The sequence below is a fragment of the Oryctolagus cuniculus genome, chromosome 11 (assembly GCF_051225735.1).
Source record: "Oryctolagus cuniculus isolate XC-2025 breed Fujian yellow rabbit chromosome 11, ASM5122573v1, whole genome shotgun sequence".
Taxonomy (NCBI): domain Eukaryota; kingdom Metazoa; phylum Chordata; class Mammalia; order Lagomorpha; family Leporidae; genus Oryctolagus; species Oryctolagus cuniculus.
The window spans coordinates 9,636,001-9,649,237 of NC_142877.1; the positions used below are offsets into that span (position 1 = coordinate 9,636,001).

Consider the following 13,237-nt stretch of genomic DNA (forward strand, 5'->3'; position numbering starts at 1 on the left):
TTTGGGGGGGTGGGCGTGCACCCCGCGGGCGCTGCCTGCTCACTGCAGGGAGGGGCCTTTTGCGGGATGCCGTTCTCTGCAAAGCTTTCCAGATGTTTGCTGGGTAGCTTTGCTGTATTTACTTATTTTTTTTTAAGCGGTAACAACAAAGGAAAAAGCTTTTAAACAACAAAACCCACAGCAGAACAGAAGTGGAGAGCAAGGAGCCCTTCAGGAGAGGGGCCGGGGCAAGCCTGGGGAGGAGGGAGCCAGAGGTTGCGCACCTGCCCCAGGTGCCCCGGCTGCCTCGGCCGCAGGCTCTGAGCTCTGCCGGCTCCACAGCCGCCCCCTTCCCCTGGCTGGACTCCCCCTCCCCTCACCGCCACGCAGTGACTCAGAACTCCCGCCTCCATCCAGCTCAGCAAAGCAGCTGCTTGCCGGAACCCAGGCCTGATGGGAAACACAGCCCTGCCCGTGTAGCCGTGGAAGCCAGGTGAGTCCTCAGGCCCGGGGGCCTCAGTGTGCTCATCTGTAAATGGGGCTCGCCGTTCGCCTGCCTCCCAGAGTAGTGCTCTGGGGAGGAGGCAGGAGGAGGGTTTGTGAAAGCACATTTTCCTTCGTGGGCCTGTGTGAGTTCATAAAGTGCATTTGGAGAAGCGGCCCTTCCCGTGCGAATGTTCATGGAGCCGCGCTTGGGTGAGCTTTCTGGAGGGAAGAACGCGGCCCGCAGAGCTGGGATTTGTCAGAGTCCTTATGAAAACAGACCTGCTAGGGCCTGCCTGCCGAGGGGGGCAGGGCCCCCAGGTCCCGGTGCCTGCAGAATTCTGTGACAGCCCGCCCGCGGGAAGGGGCTGTGGATGCGAGTGCTCCCCAGAAGGGGGGCTGCAGGTCCGGGACATTGGCTGTGTTGTGCTGGACGGGGGGGAACGTCTTAATGGCCAGGGGCTGCCAGCACCCCTCACCCCCCTGCACGTGCGCCCACCCCCAGGAACCTGGCACAGAAGTGAAAGCTCCTGGAGAAAAGTGTAGATGAAGGCCCCAGCAGGTGTGGAGGTTAATCTCCGCCCAGGCCAGGGCTGCCTGGGCCGCCCACTCCGAGGGGAAGCCTGCACTTGGTTCCGAAGTTGACCGAACGAACGCAGCCTGGCGCTGGGCTCTGCAGGCCACAGGGGGATGCCCGCAGGGGAGGCTGGTGTCAGGGTGACCAGGGCTCCTGGCTGTCCCGTGCTCACCTCTGAGCCAGTCACTGCGGTCAGGGGAATTTGATGAGCTGATTGGCTTAGGCCGTGGGCACATGAACAAGCTTTAGTTGATTTATCTGAGAGAGGAGGGGGTGCTCCCACGTGCTGGTGCACTCTCCAAATGCCTGTGGGAACTCAGCCCGGGTCCCCACGCAGCAGCAGGGCCCCAGGTCCTTGAGCCACCGCTGCTGCCTCCCAGGGTCTGCATCGGTAGGAAGCTGGAGCCAGGAGCCGGAGCCAGGCGCTATGACCTGGGAGGTGGTATCCTAACTGGCATCGCACCTGCTCGCCCTGTGTGGCCCAACTTGAAGCTGGGGCGGAAGTCCCTCCCAGGTGCGCAGCCCGAGGGAGGAAGCGGCGGGACGCCCAGCGGGACACTGGGGGGGCTGTTTTGTCCAGAGGGTGAGCTGACTGTGCGTCGGGACTCCTGGTGCCGCAGTAGCACAGCCAGTGTCCGCTGCCCCGGGGGTCCCAGCCAGCCCTGCAGGGGGCCAGCAGTGAGAAAGCGGAGACACCAAGCAGTGGGTCTGGGAGCCCCTGCTGTGTCCCTCGGACCCGGGCAGGAGCCTTGGCACACCTGGTCTATCTTGCTCGAGGACACTTCTGGCTGCAAGAAAGCACGTCCTGACGCCAGCTGGCTTCAGCCCACAGAGAGTATGCTGTTGGACTGCTAGGCACTTCGGCGGGAAGGTGGGTCTCAGGAATGGTGTGATCAAAGCTCCGGGTCCGTCTCCAGATGTCTCCCTTGGTTCCGTCCCGTGCGTGTGTCGGTCCCCTTTCCTCCTGGTGGTGGGTGGTGGCTGCTGGCTAGGGCAACATCTCTGTTCGCCTGCATCCCAGGAGCTGGGGGTGGTGTGACAGTATCCCCTTCAGAGTGGCATAACTGAAAAAGAAGCGTTTTCAGAGGCGTGAGAAGCAGCCTGGAGCTCCTGTGACTTCAGGTGTGGCTGGACTTGGGGGCCAAAATGTGCTCGGCAGCCCAGGGTCTCCGGCCACCAGGATGCCCCGCGTTCCTCTGTGACGGCTCCGTCCGACCCCTGCTCTGCAGGCCGCTGGCCCCAAGCTGACCGGGACAGCGAGTAGGTGGGGTCTCTCTTTCCTGACGGTTGAACTTCAGTCCCAGGGCGGACTCTCACCGGCCTGAGCCAAGCGCTCAGGATGCTGATTGGCTGCGCCTGGGTCACACGTCTGTCCCAGGAGCTGGGGTACACGCGGGCACTGCGTGATCTGATCCCCGAATTCACTGTTTCTGGGAGAAGAGGGAGGGGCTGGGACAAGATTAGTGAGTACAGAGAGGGCCTTGGGGGGTGTCCCGGCGGTCACAGCGAAAGCCCCCTCCCATGCTCAGGTCCCTGCGCAGTCTGTCCGGACGGAGACCCTGGCCCGGTCTCCTGTGGCTTCCTGCACTGAGCTCGAGGGACCGGGTCCGGGGAGAGGCCGGCGCAGGCGGCTGGCTCCTGCAGCCTCTCATCTGCGGGCTCCGCCTCTTGCGTGTTCACGAGCTTTGCTCTGAAAGCTGATGACTGTGCAACTTTGTTAGGCTGCTCGGCTGCCGGCAAACTGAGTCAGCGCCATAAAGAAGACGCACTTTGAGGGAAGCCGGCTCTCACGGCGGACCTGGTGGACCGATGTGTCTTTACAGGGGAGAGGGAGGGGAGAGAGGAGAGAGAGGGGGGAGAGAGAGAGGGAGGAGGAGAATGGGGAGGCGGGGGGAAGGATGGAAGGGGAGAGAGGAGGCAGGCAGGGAGAGAGAGGGTGGGCTTAGGGAGCCACAGTTCCTGGGCCGGAGCCCCCCAGGGTGCCGCCGCTGGGCGCTGCCGGGTGGGGCTCTGGGCATGAAAGAGGGGGCTCACATGCCCTGCTGAAGAGACATCAACTGGTTCCCAAAGGGGATCTCTGGGGAGGACTTGGATCTTCCCACACAGGCCTGCGGCTGGCAGCTGTCGCCACACGCATGGGTGAGCGGGGCTCCGCGGCCGTTTGTGGATAAGAGATGAAGACGCTGCTGGGGGTTGGCCCTGACCTCAGGGGCGGACAGAGTCGCCCCAGCTCCCAGGTTTCCCCTGAACCACTCGGCTTTGCCGGTTGCCCACCCCTTGCGCCACCTGCCACTGGGGCGTGAACGTGACCCCGCGTGATTTGTGAAGACGTGTACAGCTCTGTTCCAATAAAACTTTATTCACAAAACGGGCACTGGGCCAGGTTTGACAGAAGTCTGTCAACCCTGACAGATTCCAAAGAATTGTAGGGACGCTTAGTGTCCAGAAGCTGGTATTTTATTTTAAAGATTTATTTACTTATTTGAAAGGCAGAGTTACAGAGAGAGAGGGGGAGAGGGAGAGAGGGAGGGAGGGAGGGAGGGAGGGGAGGGGAGGGGAGAGATATTCCATCTGTTAGTTCTCTCCCCAGATGGCTGCAACAGCCAGGGCTGGGCCAACCCGAAGCCAGGAGCCTGGAACTTCCTCCAGGTCTCCCATGTGGGTGCAGGGGCCGAGGACCTGGGCCATCCTCTGCTGCCTTCCCAGGCCACAGCAGAGAGCTGGACTGGAAGAGGAGCTGCCAGGTCTCGAACTGGCACCCATATGAGATCCTGGCGTCCCAGACGGGGACTTAACCCACTACACTGCAACGCCGGCCCTGGACGCTGATATTTTAAAAATTAAAATTCACATAAAATGACAACATGCGCATTTTGAGTGCGCGGCTCCATCAGCTTTGGCTGTAGCTGCAGGGAAGCACAGAACACCTCTGCGGCCCTGCGGCCCACGACGCCATCCCCTTGCCGCCCAGACGCCTCGTGAGCTGGCTGCTGTCCTGCAGGTGCGTGCGGACCATTCCGGGTGCCGCACGCGGGGCTTCCACCGCGAGCGCTCCTGTGGCCGGGTAGCGAGGCCGGGTCCTCTGCTCTGTCCAGGGTGTCTCTGGCTGTGGTCGTGATTTTGAATTGCACCTGCGGGTTCTTTGGCTCCACCCCTCAGAGGGCAGAGTGGAGCCTGTTTCTTTCACCCTGGAGTGGGAACCAGACGCCGGGCCTCGCGTCTAAGGAGCAGGCGGTGGTGGAAGCGACAGTGACGTCCATGGCCAGTCAGACTCTGGTTCTGCCAGCTTCGGTGTCGCGAGCACCCTGGAGCAGCCAAGGCCATGCCTGTGGCCAGCACCCTTCTGGCCGCCGCGTCACTCAGCCCTGGCTGGATGGTTGATTCCAGCACCGGGCAGGACCCTCGGGAACTGCTGACTCCCCACATTCACAGGGCTCAGAGATGCTTATGTTGTAAGACGCTGGGTTTTAGAGGGACTGGGTGTGCAGCCCCAGAGCACTAACCCGGGCACTGCTGCCTCGTCCCCCTCCTCCCTTCCTTCCCTCCCTCCTCCCGGCCATGTTCTCTCTTGTGCAAGCCAGCGTTCACTCATTCTTCCAGCAAATACTGACTTTATTTCTTTTCACTCATTTGAAAGGCAGAGAGAGAGAGAGGACAGAGAGTCTCCCATGTGCCGGTTTACTCCCAAATTCCTGTGATAGGCAGGGCTGGGCCAGGCAGAAGCAGGGAACCAGGGACCCAGCCCAGGGCCCCGTGCGGGCTGCAGGGACTCGAGTGCTTGGGCCATCCCTGCTGCCCCACAGGGAGCTGGAGCTCCAACTCGGGCACTTCCCTGGGGGGTGCTGGCGCCAGCCCCCTCCACGGACTCCTTGAACGGTGATGGTACTTCTGCACTTCTCCCGGCGCATGTCCCTGACCTGGACGTCCACTGGTGTCCCCATTGGTATACGAGGAGCCCTAAGTGCTGCAGTGTGGAAACCGGGTCCCAGTGCTGCCCTTGGCCTCTCTCCCCTTGGCCCTCGCCTGTGCCCGGCACGAGCAGGTTGATCCGTGACCACATCTGCTCCTGGCAGGGCCCCGGCTCCCCCAGGCCAGAGGCTGTGTCTTCTCTGTGCTGCGTTGGGCCCAGTGCAGGGCCTCACAGAGGCACGATGATTGGCGGGCCGATGGACCCGAGAGAGGGAGGGGTGGGCATGCCTGGCACCTGCGGGCCGGGGGCACCCTGCAGAGCAAGGACACCGCCTGTGCTCTCCGTGGGGCCGGCAGCCTCTGGGCCGACTCCTGGGCCAGACTGCAGCTCAGAACACAGGGGCCCTGGCCCAGGCAGCGCGGCTCCCCTGCTCTGCGGCCAGGCCTGGGGATGGGCTCTGTTTACCTTGGAAGGCCTTGCCTCTTTTGTAACACTTGCTCATTGTTGCTGGGAGCCCAAAAATACTTTTATTAATGGAAAATCAGGGATGGCTCGGCAGAGGAATATTTGGACAAGCGCAGAGGAGCTGCGGGAGGCCCGGAACACATCCTTGGGAAGCTGGGGCTTCGGCTCCTGCGGGGCACCCCCCGCGGCTCCCGTGTCTGTGCAGGGTGCCCAGGCCGGCTTTCTGGGCTGGACGTGCGATGCACCTGGGCCCCGCCCCACCCCACCCAGGACACCGCATGGGGGGCCCCTGCCCGTGTCAGGGCACCCGCCCTGCAGGTGCACCCTCCTCTGGGTGCCCAGGAGGGCTTGGAGCTGCTAGGACGTCTTCCTGGGCTCGCTGTGATCCGGGGTGCCTGCCGAAGCTACTGGGAGTGGGTGGGTGCTGTGGGCTTCCCAGCGCGGCTGCAGGTCGAGGGGTGCACCCGGGTGGCTGTGCTCCCGGAGCCTCGGGCTCTTACTACGCACCCACTGCACACGTGCACTCGCTTGACTCTCACAGCAGCCGGGGGGGGGGGGGTGCCACGGCACCTGCCCATTTTGCAGAGGAGAAATTGCACAGAGCGCTCCTGAAAGACATGCACCGCTGGTCTTGTTTCCCACGGTACCCTTCATCAAGTTCAGGGCCACGGAGCAGTGCCCGGAACACTTGGCAAATGCATGAAGGAATGAGTATCTCCAAAGGCAGCGGCTTGCTGCCTCACCGGATCCTTCCCCAGGGCCTTTGCACACGCTGCTCCTGCTGCTCGCCGTGGGTTTCCCTGGCTGGCAGCACGGCCGGTGGCCTTTGCTCTGCTCAGGGTCACCTCTGTGGGGAAGCCTCCTGGACCGCCCTGGCTACAACGGGCTCCTTTCCTGTTCCTCTGCGACCCCTCGCCCCCAGTTACGCTGATCCCTTGGCGCGTCCCACTCACCAGCGTCATCTCTCTGTGGACATTTACTCTCAGTCCCCTGCAGGACTGAGAGCTCCCCAGAGTGGCTTCTCCTACTGTTTGGCACAACCGCACCCCCAGGACCCGGAGTATGCTAGGTGTGCAGCAATGTTTGTTGCCCGAATAAACAGGAGCAGGTTCACCCATTTGATTTTAAAATTCCAGTGAGTGACTGGCACCTCGGTCCTCCCTGTTGACAGATGAAACCCTCGGTGCTTTTTATTTATTTATTTTTTTGACAGGCAGAGTGGACAGTGAGAGAGAGAGACAGAGAGAAAGGTCTTCCTTTGCCGTTGGTTCACCCTCCAATGGCCGCTGTGGCTGGCGCACTGCGCTGATCCGAAGGCAGGAGCCAGGTGCTTCTCCTGCTCTCCCATGGGGTGCAGGGCCCAAGCACCTGGGCCATCCTCCACTGCACTCCCTGGCCACAGCAGAGAGCTGGCCTGGAAGAGGGGCAACTGGGACAGAATCCAGCACCCCAACCGGGACTAGAACCCGGTGTGCCGGCGCCGCAGGTGGAGGATTAGCCTAGTGAGGCGCGGCGCCGGCCTACCCTCGGTGCTTTAAGCTTCGTTCTCGCAAAGATGCGAAGGCATTGCCCTCCCTCGACCCTGCGCCCCTCTTTCTCCCCCCCCCCCAATAAACGGAAATGGGAGCGGGGCAGCGCCCGCAGCCTCCACGCCGCGTTCGCTCCGCAGCTTCTAGGAAAATCGGCCGGGCCTCGAGGCCGGGGCGCTCCGAGCGCTGCCCGGCCCCTCCCGGCTCTCAGCAGCCGGGGGAAACTTGCCGTCAGCAGCCCTGGAGCTGGCGGGGAGCGCGGGGCTCTCTCCAAATGCCTCGGAAACCTCCCTGTTGGGTCACATTCCGGCCTGGGGGACCCTGGGATTCCAAGGCGCTCGGTGGCAGCCAGCGGCTGATGGGGAGGCAGCGAGATTCAGCACTTCTGAGCTGGAAAAAGCCGCGCTGCGGGTTATTTTGGGAACAGGCAGTCATGAGAGCTTCCAGGAGGGACCAGGGAGGCTGTGGGGAGCAAGACAATGTCTCCTGCGGCCAGCCAGGCTTGGGGCCCTCGCGCCCGCGCGGCCATGGCCACAGAACGAGGTGTTCTTTCCCGAGATGATCCCTCTGCGCCCCAGGGATAGGGAAGGTGTCCCGCTCCTTCCCCCCTGCCAGCCCCATCTGTGCACTGCACCCACCTCCCCGGCCACATAACTGTGGAGGGGCCTCCCCCCTCCCCAGTGGAGCAGGTGGCCAGGCACGCCTGCCATCAGTTATTCACTCAACAAACATTGACGGGACCTAGGAGTGTGGCTGTGGGGCCAGGTTGCCCCTGTCCTGCCTTTTGCTGTTTGGTGCCCGTTGGGCTGCATGCCTCAGTTTCCCCATTTGCAAAATGAGGCTGATAGTGAGTTTCATCGTGGAGACCTGTGGGGCCCAGAGGGGGTCGGTGTGGGAGGCTGGGAGAGTCTGCCGTAGCATCACTCAGTGGGTGGGAGGGGGGACCTAGACTGGTGCCCTCCCGTTCCGGACGTGGTGCCAAGCCCCAAGTCAGACAGGCCCCTATTTTTCTAGTCTGGCGGGGAGGTGAGTCAGAAGCAAGCAAGCAAACAAACCATGTTCTGTTATTCACTCAACAAACATTTTGGAAGCCCCGTTGTAGGCCAGGCACCGTGCAGATGCCGAGAACCCAGCAGTGCCGAAGGCCAGGGCGGGGCTGAGCATCCGGCCGCAGGGGTGACAGTCCCGGCCGGGCTGGCACAGGGGGCTGAGAGGATGCCGGAGGCCAGCCGTAGGTAGGGGCTGGTGTTGGGCTACGATGCTCGTGGCCTGCATCCGAGTGCCCGGGTCAGACGCCCGGCCGTGCTCCTGACTCCAGCTCCCTGTGGGTGCAGACCCCGGGAGGCAGAGGGAACGGCTCACGTGACTGGGTTCCTGCCACACCCATGGGAGGCCTGGACACAGTTCCCGGCTCCCAGCTTCAGCCTGGCCCAGTCCTGGCCACTGTGCGCTTTTGGGGAGTGAAATGGCGCACAGGAGTGCTCCGTCTCCACAATTAGTACATACAACTCAGGACAGATAAAGAAGCCAGGGACAGAGATGCAGGGATGAAGGGGTCAGGGCAAGGGGTCAGAGAGCACACAGGCTGGAGCAGGGGTAGCCCCCAGAGACAGACGAGAGAGGGGGGCGGGGCTGGCCCCTCTGTTGCGTCCCCCAAACCTAACGGGCTAAAGCAGCGTATGTTTGTCATCTCGCGGTCTCTGTGGCTTCTCCGGGCTCAAGGCCTTCCCCCAGACAAGCCGTGGCTGTGGCTTCCAAGGCTGCAGACGGCTGCCCGCGTGGCCTGGTGACACAGCACTGGCTTGCCCCCAAGTGGCGGGATGGAGGGGGGAGCACAGGGCAGAGCCACACATCGGCCATGACGCAGCCCCTCTCGGCCGTCTGCTCGGGCTGCCAGTGTCAGCCACGGTGAGGGGGTTGCGTTTTCTTCTGCGAAGGAGGGAAGCCCCCAGGCATCTGTCTGATCGATCTTGGTGCTTACAGCACAGCTGCGGTAGCCACCACCGTTGAGCATTCCCTGAGTCCCAGAGCTCCAGCAGACACAATGATATCAGATCCTAAGAAGTGGGTATGGCCCCATTTCACAGATGAGAAAGCAGAGGCTTTGGAGGAAACGTTAGCCAGGACAGGATGAAGAGGCCAGTGGATGTGCAGAGAGCAGCCTGGCGGCAGTTAGGAGCGCTGGGTGTCTCAGCAGGGCAGGAGCCCAGAGGTCAAGGTCAGGGGCCGGCAGCCTCTCCATGGCCACACATGGATTTGGGCTTTATCCTGCAGGCGACTGTCACCGGGTGGGTCAGATGTCCTCTTTAGTCTGATGGATAGCGTTGTGCACGAGACAGCGGACCTTGGGGGAACCACTGGACAGGAGGGCGGCGAGCAGGCTGTGGGGGCCCCCTGGGGTGTGGCTGTGGTGTGTGTGTGGAGGTCCTGGCTGGCACGGCAGCTGTGGGGAGGGGCAGAGTAGGTGGAGCAGAGAGACTCCCTGGAGGAGCTGTTTGGGGCTGGGAGGGCTGTCGGGTGTGGCCGTGGACAGAGGAGACAGAGCAGGATGGCAAGCCCCAGCTCAGGGAGCCCCGGGGTCGGAGGCCGCTACTCAAAGCCCCTCGGGCCGCCCGCGCACCCTCTGCTGATGTCGCCAGCATTGACTGCCCATGGGCACCTCCTGCCACTGCCGCCCGTCACCGCTGCTCCCCTAGCTTCATGTCGAAGCCAGGGCCTGACCCTATCCTGGCCACACAGCCAGAGCCAGGCTCCCGAATGAGCCCGGGGAAAGAGCCAGTCTTCAGCCGGAAGTTCTCAGGCCCCTGAGAAAACACTCAGACAGCGTAGCCTCCTGGGCCCGGTCATAAGTGCTGGAGTCATGTGGCTGGGGCTCGGCTCCCACCGCTGCTGCTCCTTGTGCTGTGCGGCCTCGGGTGAGCCGCATGAGCTCTCTGTGCCGCTCCGCACAGAGCATCCAGCGAGCCAGCACCGCACACAGCAGGTGCTCCAGGAGTGGCTGGATCGGTCAGCACACCTCACCGTCCTGGGCTCGTATGCCCGGGGAGGCGGGAGGCCTAATTTTGGCATTGGAGACAGGCATGGAAATGCGGCCCCATCCCCGATGGCCCCGTACATCTCAACCAGAGAGGGGTCAAGGATCAGGGTGGGCTGCAGGTCCGGAGGTGACGGGTGGGCTCTCACAGCAGCGAGGCAGCGGGCGAGGTGCCCTCTCTCCCCTTCCCAGCCCGGGGCCCTTTAAACCCTGCTGTTGTTGGAGGTGGCAGATGTAGGGGGGTCTCTCAGAGATGCCTGCCTTCCCTGTGTACAAGGCTTCGGAGCGTGGGGGGGGGGTCCTAATAAAAGGCTCCCCTGGTGGCTCAGGGCCGCGGCCAGTGCAACTGTCTGCAGGCTCCCGGGCCACTCCGTCCTGGCCACCTGGCCGTCTTGTATTTGCTTGGATTCAGCTCCTCTTCTGCTCTTTCCTCCCAGGCTGGCGCGTTCCCACCCCAGCTGAGGGACTCTATTTTTGGGAGTTTCGTGGATAATTTAGTGGGCGGAAGCTCCCCACCCACCCCCCTTGGAGCATCCCTTAGAAAGGGGGAGAGCGCTGCAGAGAAGCGAAAAACAGTGGGTGGTTCGGTTCAAAAGGACAAAATAGTTCTTGCTCTGGCACTGGGAGAGGAAAGAAATTGTCTCAGGAACGGAGCGGCAGCTAAACTAAGACTCGGAGAGCTGCAGCCCAGGAGGGCAAATTAGGTGACTCAGCTGCAACTGCCGGGCTCCAGCCCTCGTAGTATTAATGTGCTTTAAAAGGGAAAAACGCTTAACAAAGAGAGAGTTCCATAAAACCTCGGCCAATGCTGACTCTCCCGAGTTCCAGAAGGCGTGCCCGCGCCGCAGCACCGGGCACCTGCAAGACGGGGCCTCGCCTCCCAGGCCCGCGTTGGGTGGGACCGAGTCTAAAATTAGCCTGATAATGAGCCCGCCAGCCCGGCTTCCTGCCTCGCTCTGGCCCCTAGGACCTCCGCTCGCTCCGGAGGCCTCTGGCTGGCAGGGGCTGTGCTGCTGAAGACACGGCCCCCGTTGCCAGCCATCTGAACACCAACTCACAGAGCCTCAGTTTCCTCCTCTGTAACTGGGGCTCACAGCAGCAAGCTGGGGGCGGGGGGAGCGTGGAAGGCATTCGATCTTGCCCAAGAGCTTGCTGGACACGGCCTGGGGGTGACGGGCAGGAAGACAGAGTGGAAGAGGCTTACTCTTGGCCTAATCGCTCCTCACTTCTCCACTTCTTTTTAATTATTTATTCATAAGGCGGAGTTACAGACAGAGAGTGAGCAACCTTCCATCTGCTGGTTCACTCCCCAAATGGCTGCGATGGCTGGGCCAGACGGAAGCCAGGAGCCGGGAGCTTCATCTGGGGCTCCCATGTGGGTGGCAGGGGCCCAAGCACTTGGGCTGTCCTCTGCTGCTTTCCCAGGTGCATCAGCAGGGAGCTGGATCGGAAGTGGAGCAGCTGGGACTCGAACCGGCACTTTTCAGACACATATTTGTAGCATTGGCTGTACGCCTGACCGCTCTTAGCCCCTCAATGGAATCAGCTCGTGGGATCCTGACAGCAACTCATTTTGCACAGTTGGTCCATGAGCCGGAGCCTGGTTTTAAAGCCCCTGCTTTCCGCTGCCTCTTAGGCCACCTGGCCCATAGCTGCCTGAGAGAACTCTCTGGAGGAATGCAAATGCAGTGTGTGCCGCCGAAGAGCTGGGCCAACCTTCAGTTTAGCTGCTGAGTGCTGACTTTGCATTTCAAGGCGCGCGTGGCTGGCGGCTGCCATATTGGACAGCACAGGACTGAACCCGTGCATCACTGCAAGGGGCTGGTGAGTGTTTAGAATTTAGAGAGGACCCAAGCTCAGGGCCAACACTGAGTTGGAGATGCCAGTCCTGGGATTGCTAAGTGTGCTGGCTGCCTTCAGAAGATAGCAGTTCGCACATTTCCCTTGGCATCTGGATATTGGCAAAAGGAACTTGAACTTCTTTGGTGTCTAGGGTGACCAACCTGGCCCAATTTGCTTGGGACGTCCTTGGCTCCACAACTGAAAACCCAGCATCTCTCGGTGCCAGGCAGCCCAGGACAGCCGGTCGCCCCGCTGTGGCTTCAGGAGGCTTGGGGAAAGAGGCCTTGGAGAGTGGGGTATGCCCCAGGATTGGCTGAGCCACCTGCCTGCTGTGTGCCTCGGTTTCCCTTTGGGAAAGCGGCACAGAGCATCCATCCCCGGCTTGTAGGGGTGCTGCAGACATCTGCTGCAATTGCTCGGCGCACAGTAGGTGGACAGACAGTGTCTGCTCTCCGAGGGACAGCACCACCTGCGCTCTCCTGCTGGACACCACCAGGCTGCGGGGCCAGGGTGGGGGGCTGATGTCTCCAGCAGGAGGGGTCCTGCAGGGTGACCGTGGGCAGAGGCGTGGAGAAGACAGTGGTCCCATGGTCGGAGCCAGCTGCCTCTCCGTGCGTCTGGAAGTTCAGGTCCGCGTGTGAGAGAGTGCGGGGAGGCGATGAGTCACCGGCCCTGGCTGCTGCCCACGGTTTGATCAGAGCTCACCGCAGGGTCTCATAAAGTGCATTTTCAAAGTGGGCTTTATCGGGGGCCTGCAATGCCCCCCGCCCTGCTCGCAGGTGGAGCGGCACGGGAGCTGAATTCCAGGGAAGGCATCTTGCCAGCTGCACCTCTCCCTCCACCTCCCCACGCACGCCCCCCGGCCGTGTCCCCTGGAGGGAGCCACGCGCAGCTCCCGGGGACCTTCTCCTGGGGCCACGAGTTCACGACATCCCTGCCTTTATTTTCCTGTTTGTGCACAGCGTGTGTAAACACATGGGTTGCCTGGTTTCGGCGTCGCTTTGGCCATTTCATTACTGCTGGAGGCTGCTGAGCATCCCTGGAAACCCTGGATTCCCTAAATGAATCTAAAAATAAACCCTTTGAGAAAAAATATCTTCAAGTTGGAGCGTTGACACAGGCACCGTTATTTATTTCTTTTCCTTCCTCCTCCTTCTCTTCCTCCTATCCAGCATCCCTGAACACACAAGCCTCTGAGCAGAGGGGCCGGGGAGGGGCCCTGGGCAGGTGGGGGGGCGGGGAGGGGGCGCTCCACGACTTGGGGTACGGCTGGGAGCCCTGGGCAGCCCTTGGAAAACGGGGTGGGGGCACGACGTGGCGTCCTCCCGCACAGCCACCCGCCCTGGACACGCGCGCGCCCCCACCCCCTCCAGTCGGCGTCGCCCGCGTCGCGCTGCCTCTCCCCGACTTTTCTCGCG

At 62.1% G+C, this 13,237-nt stretch overlaps 1 long non-coding RNA gene across 2 annotated transcripts; it reads left to right on the plus strand.

Annotated features, from left to right (window-relative positions):
* Window positions 1–351: 351 nt before the first annotated feature.
* Window positions 352–2,447, plus strand: LOC149123316 (uncharacterized). 2 transcript variants are annotated; one of them, XR_016217084.1, is made up of 4 exons: window positions 352–472; window positions 1,420–1,553; window positions 1,817–1,910; window positions 2,125–2,422. It is a non-coding gene; the product is annotated as an uncharacterized LOC149123316 (long non-coding RNA). The 2 variants fall into 2 exon arrangements; XR_016217085.1 differs by lacking the exon at window positions 352–472 and adding an exon at window positions 480–675 and having other exon boundaries at window positions 2,125–2,447.
* The last annotated feature ends 10,790 nt before the right edge of the window (window positions 2,448–13,237 follow it).